Here is a 7,254-nt window from a genome sequence, read left to right as displayed (position 1 = left end):
GTCATGATCCCATGGTTTGTGTAGTGAGATGAAGCCCTACATCAGGCTCCGTGCTAACAGTGTGGAGGCTGCTTGGGATTCTTTTTTTCTCTCAAAATAAACAAGCTTAAAAACAGTCTTTTTAACATTATATATCATTTTCCATTGGCCATGTCAATTTCAGAAACACAGTGTTAAATCTTATCATTGTGGTATGAAACTAAATACATAGTTGTTTTTTTGGTTTGTTTGTTTCTCATCATTAGTGCTAAAGAGGGTTTTCCTAGAATATACTCTAGGAGGGAAGAAAGAGTGCACACCAGAGAAGATTTTTAGCAGAAGAAATTTAATAAATGGTGCCTCTGTATATATTACATTATTGTCAGAGAAGGATTTACATTTCAGGGGAAAGCCAGGTACTTTAATGTAGAAGACTGGGAAACAGTAGGAGAGAAAGGAAAAGCTCAAATTGAAGATAGCATTTATAAATTAATGGTTGAGCCACAGAAAGTTTTGATGATCCAACATGTAAATCTGGTTGTGAAGTCAATTTATCTAGCTTCTTGGTCCATTCCTATTTGTTATTTATGCTTTTAATTTTGGCTTAGACAGCAGTCCTAAATTTACTAAAAGAAATAAATATGAGTTTCTCTGGGTTTGCCTCAGGGAATCAAACTGATTTCATACATCTTTTCCTTGAACTGCATTAGACCTTTTGAAGATAAATATAAATGTGGAATAGAAAAGAGATTCTTGAAGACCTAATGTGATTAGTCTTATCTTGAAAACAGTTATCTTTCCTTCTGAGGTAAAAATGACTTACTTTCGAAGTTCACTGGAAAAAAAATATTTTTCTTTAAGTGGTACTCAAAGCTTAGTTGTAACAGTTTTTAAGGACTATATAGAAATCTTGGAGAGGAATAATCAGAAGAGAGTAAGCAGAACAATAGCTCCTTGGATTTGGTCTTTAAAAATAAACTGTACAGTTTATTTCCCCATTCTTAAAAATATACAAATTTCCTAAGACCACTATCAGAAAAATTTAGTGATCAGACTATGAAAATAAATTTTGTTAAAGATCTAACTAATAATGGAAAATGGGAAAATGACGGAAAAAGAGCATCAAGAGAAGAGTGAAGTGAAACATGGATGGAAAGAAGTATTTCATGAATTGTGTTAACTGTTGCTGATAATGAGTAAGCTAAATTATATTTAACAGCACTAAGTCAGCCTTACCTCTATATAAGACTTAAGATTCAAAGGTGACTTCAAAAACTATATATCCAGGTCTTAAATACTCTCAATGACTCATTTGCCTACTAATAAAACTCATATATTCAAAGAGGGGTTTTCAACCCTCTATCCACATTACAATGGTTGGGATCTTTTTTTTTTTTTTCTTTTTTTAACCACTAGCTCTCAGCCACAGAAGTTCTGATTTGATTTTCCTGGAATGGGATTGAGTTTTGCTTTAATATACAAAAAAACAGAGCAGTGTCAAGAGTTAGACCATTGCCATACGTATGGTCTGACTAAGGTTCCCATCGTGAACACAGATGTCTATGAAGGCATTCTATTTGTTTGTTTGTTTTGTGTTGAGCTACGGAGATTACATCAGACTGGTAACATTTTTACCCTACTACCAACTATAACATCTAGACACTTTTCACACCTTATAAAGCCCTGTCTCCTCCGTTTTACTGTTTTTTATTCAAGATTTTTTCTACTTGTAGAACTTTCTATTGGACCTCCCCTAAATATCATCTTGTTGAAAGTAAATCATCATTGTAAATAGAAATGAATATAATCACATTCCTTGTCTTGTAAGTGGCTTAATATACATCACCTCATTTGAACTTCATGACAACATGACTCACAAGTTAATTGCTTTTTTGCTATATATTTTATTTACCCTTGTTACTGATTTTTTAAATCATTTTCTCTATTAGAAATTTGAATTTTATTTAATAATTCAGCAAATATGCATTATAGCCACTGTAGCTGATCTCTGAGGTATCATCCACAGTGTATATGCCCATAATATGTTGTCAGTGAAAATATCAACACAAAGAACAGGGCTCATTGTATCATTCCATAGAGTACAGCGTGTGCTTGTGTATGTATACAGGCCAATATAAGAACAGCAGAATATAATCTATAATGTATATACATATACATAAAAGTGTATGTATCACATTGTCAACAATACCCATCTGTAGAAATGAGAAATTTTTACTTCCTATTTTTATATTTCTATAGTGTTTTTAAGTTTGTTTTTTTAATTAGGAAAAAAGTTTTAAAAGTGTTTATTAGAAAGTAGGAAAACAGGAAGGGTATGGTAGGACCAACTTCTTCATTGCATAGAGCAGGCACAGTGCCTACTGCCCACAACGCTTCTAAAATCCATGAAAATATCTTAATTTATTTGTCAATTAGAAGAAAAACTTTTTAGATAAAAAATTAGTATATAATATTAACATATTCATCTTTATACCAATACAGACATAACATATAAATTTTAATATTTGTATGGAAGAAGGGGCCCGTAGAAGTTGTAATTCAGCCCTAGGTGTGGGCTACTCTTAGAGTAGGAAAACACTTTGATGCTATTATCTGTCATACATAGTATCAGGCATCTCATCCTAGAAGTCACAGTACAGAAAGTCTCCAGATCAGTTGAGAAAGACAGATATCATATGTTTTCACTCATATGTGGATCTTGAGAAACTGAACAGAAGACCATGGGGGAAGGGGAAAATAAATAGTTACAAACAGAGAAGGAGGAAGGCATTCCATAAGAAACTCTTAAATACAGAGAACAAACTGAGGGTTGATGGGTAGGAGAAGACGGGGAGAGGGGAAAATGAGTGATGCGCATTGAGGACGGCACTTGTTGGGATAAGCACTAGGTGTGGTATGTAAGCGATGAGCCACGGGAATCTACCCCAAAAACCAAGAGCACACTTTACACACTGTATGTTAGCCAATTTGACAATAAATTATATTTTTAAAGAAGATACACTGATCACATGGTTTACTGAATGAATTTCAAATATATAGCAAACTATATAGGTTAACACAGTTATGGCAGTGTGCCAGTGGTATAGAATCACATTACCTCAATCCCTCCCTCAGTTCCTCCTTCCTTTTCTACCATTTGCCCTCCTGCATCAGCCTTCCCTGCTATAATAGGGCTGTAAAGACCAGAGTTGAATGTAGTCAAGATGGCTAAGCAGAAGGAAAGTGCCTAAAAACAACATACATGCTTATTTTATGGAAAAGATACAGGGGCCAGACTCCTACCCAGTAGCTATAGCTCATATAACTTGCTATACAGCTATGCTTTGTTTCTACATATCTCAGATAGAGGCTACATGGGGCAAGTGACACAAATGACTACTTGATTTAAAGGTGATATAACAGTCATAAAAATTTGGTGCTTCATGAATATGTAATACTTGTTCATTCTATCTCCTCCTGTCTATGTCAGCACACAAATGATCTATTTATTTTATTTTTATCTAACATGTTTCAGAAGCTTTTTGCTTACCATCTGTATTGTATTTTACTGTGCTCTATTAGTTATTTCTATTGTTGTCTATGATACAATGGACTATTCTTGAATAAAATCACAAACATGCAAAAGTCACCTGATCTGACCACAATAAAATTAAACAAATACTCTACAATAAAAATTTAACTGAAATAACAGTAAGCACAGCCTTTGTAAAAAATCAAAAATATTTAACCTTTGCAGTTTTAGTGATGAAAACAAACAACCATAACAAAAATTCTGTTTCCTTTGGAGGATGTAAGTGAACCAACCAGTATTTTGAAAAATAATAAATAAAAGCAATCAATCTAGTATTTTCTTTTATATAAAAACTGTTCACCATAACTCAATTGTTGATGAGGAAGATTCCTCTTTGCAGACCATCACAGCTAACAAGGGTATTAGCCTATTATGTTTTTGTAACCCCGAATGATGTAGAAGTAAAAGATATTGGCAATAATCATCAACTGCTACTGACATCAGAGAGAGAAAGAGACAGAGAGAAAGAGAGGGAGAGACAGAGAGAGAGAGATTATTTACTTCTAGATGTAAGCATGAAATACTATCTATGAAGTGGTTTTGCCAAAACATTAAACCTGATTTTGATCAAACTTCTAAGTCTACCTCCCAATTTACAGGGGAAAAAGTAAGTAACAAACAGAAACATATTAATAGACACATGGGAATGTAATCAGCAAAATCCAGATTAAAACTCTCTAAGGACATGCCAACTGGTTTGTTTTGTGAAAAATAAGTGCAAAAGAAAAACAGGTACAGAGGAAGAATATCTTTGAAAGAAACTTAAAGAAACATACCAACCACTCTCAATTTATAAATGAAATTGTATAATTTCCAAAATTTGCCTCAAAGTAATTTTGGGGAAGTAGAGGCTGAGGGTACCAATAAAAATAAGATTGACAATGAGTAGATAATATTTGAAGCTGAGGACATGAAGATTATTATATTGTTTTCTCTACTTATGTAAATCATTGCTCTTTTTTTATAAAAGAAAAGTAAAAAAGAAAGTAGAACCATACTGGATATTTTCTCTGTCCTGAGCAACTAGCAATTAGGAGAGAAACAAAAAAATAGACAATTTGACTATTTAGAAAAATAATGACAAAAGAATAGGACAAATGCATGAGTTTAAGTCAGGGTGAAGTCATAACATTTTTCCCTAATATGTTTTTCTTATATAATAGAGAGAAAAGACATGAGTCATTTATTCATTTTCAGAATGTAAAATGAGAAAAAAAAGTAGTATTCAAAGGTAAACAGAATAAAAAGAGCTAATAAAGGTAACATCAAAAACCCTTGAATTACATTACACAAAGATAAAGTAATCAATACTTATATTCAAGGAAAAAACAAATAATTAGACACTTTGAGAAGTCTGCTAAAAACTAAAAAAAATAGACATGATAATTAGAATGAGGATAAAATGTAGTAAAAAGAAATACAATAAATATAAATTATAAGAAAAACATAAATTGCATACTGATACATTTGAAATTATTAACAGGGACTCTAATCAGTATTTCTGAAACAAATAATATATAACCGCATCTAATGTACACTCAGAATGCAAGTCGAGGTCAATTTTAATAATATTTTACAGTAACATATCAATAAAAGCCATAAAGGAATACACTCTTTTAAAAAGTAGGAAAAGAATACTATTTCCTGAATATAATCCTGACTTTCTATTTCAAATGAACAACTAGATTCTGTCTCTTTTACAGCTCTTAGTTTTCTATCTTACTCAGTCCCCATTGTTTTAGTGCTACTTATAATCATTTCTTTCCAGAAAAAAAAAAGTTTATATTAATTATTACTTTTCAGGTTCATTTTCTCTACATTTATTACTGACATTATTCAACAAAGAAATTTCCTTCATAATAAAGTCTGTCCTCTTTAGGATGACTAAATTCATTCACTTTAAATTTATGCATCAAATATTTGAGTATCTATGTGTTTATCTCTCTGGTTCTATTTCTCAATTCTTCATTTATAACAGCAAAAATAAAACCAAGAAAACAAACAAACCTAGAAAATAGAAAGCTTCTCAATGCCATAACAGGTGAAGTCTATACTCACACCTACCAACCCTTATCCTATTTTATTGTTTTCTCTCTACCCCTTGAAATTCTCCTGGTGTATATTACATCATTATTAGTTTATTGACTATCTTAATTTATAGAAAATCAGCTCTACTAAGTGAGGGCTTAAAAAGTTTATGGCCTTCACTCATGAATTCCTGGGACCCCAAAAAATGCCTGGCACATATAGGTGTGCAATTACTAGTTGCTGAAGAATTGCAATAGATAAAGAAGAAGGAAACCATGATATATCCAAAAATGCATGGGATATTATCATCTTAATAAAAATTATAGTTACAGAAATATCGATAAAGTTTTAATTAAATATTTTCTTAGAAAATTCATATGAAATATTTAAGTATTACCATACACAAATTACCAAAAAAGTATGAACAGATAAAATAGCTAAAAGGAGCAGTGTTACGCATTCTTATACCAATGTTAACATGTTAATAATATGCCTATATAACACTGTTGAAAACGTGACATTCCTTCTGCTCTATGTTTTAAACTTCCTTTGAGATTTAGGAAATATTTATAATATGAAAAGTCACATGATATATATTTGAAATCTTTATACTTCAGCTTTTATTTTTAATGAATATGCTGATTTTCTTTAGGTGAAATGCTTTCTGGTTCTTTGTCGTCATGTTTTATAGAACATGTGCATAATAAAAGAAACCAAAGTACATGAATGTAGTAAATATTTACAATGAAGTCTAAACAACTTCATGTCTCAGAGTAAATAATCATTAAATAATATCCAAAAACCACCTAGACATTTGCTCTATTAAGGGGCATGAACAGAACTGCTTCAACTTCCATTTAAATAATAGATTTTATGATCCTCTTAATAGTTAAAAAATAATTCTCTAAAGACAAAAATGTTTTGATACCAAGTAATAGTGATAGCACATCTATGCAGAACACATTGTGCTGATTTTCATATAAATCCTAAACTTAAGATTGATCAAAATCTGACTTTTGCTTGAAAGAATACAGAAATTGTGATATTTCTTTGCATTCTACATACAACATGGTACTGGCCAATTGTAGTACAGTAATTGAAGTCATAGATTTTAAAGTCATGGAAATGGATTTAAATCCAACGTTTGCCCCCTACTAAACATATAGCCTTAGAAAGGTTATTTAATTCCAAAATTCAGTTTTTTTTATCTGAAAGATAGGGATTAAAACTCCTCGTAGTTTGTTGTGAGGTTTAATTGTAATAATGTTCCTAAAAGTATTTACTACTGTTTAATAAATAACTTCTATTGTTAATTTAGTAAATATTCAATAAAAACTTATTAAGAGTATCACTAGAATGAGATCAACATTATATAGCTTATATACATTATTTACAAAATCATATATATTTTATAAATTGTTATCATCTTACTTATGAGATTATGTTATATATTTTTTATTATTTTTAAATTATAATTATTATTCCAATATACTAGTTTTCACATCATGAGAATAGCATTAACATTTAATAAATGTTAATAGAATTAACATTTATTTAAAAATAAGATCGGGGCGCCTGGGTGGCGCAGTCGGTTAAGCGTCCGACTTCAGCCAGGTCACAATCTCGCGGTCCGTGAGTTCGAGCCCCGCGTCGGG

This window comes from Panthera uncia, chromosome A2, assembly GCF_023721935.1.
Source record: "Panthera uncia isolate 11264 chromosome A2, Puncia_PCG_1.0, whole genome shotgun sequence".
Taxonomy (NCBI): Eukaryota; Metazoa; Chordata; class Mammalia; order Carnivora; family Felidae; genus Panthera; species Panthera uncia.
Note: the sequence above shows the minus strand (reverse complement) of the source record.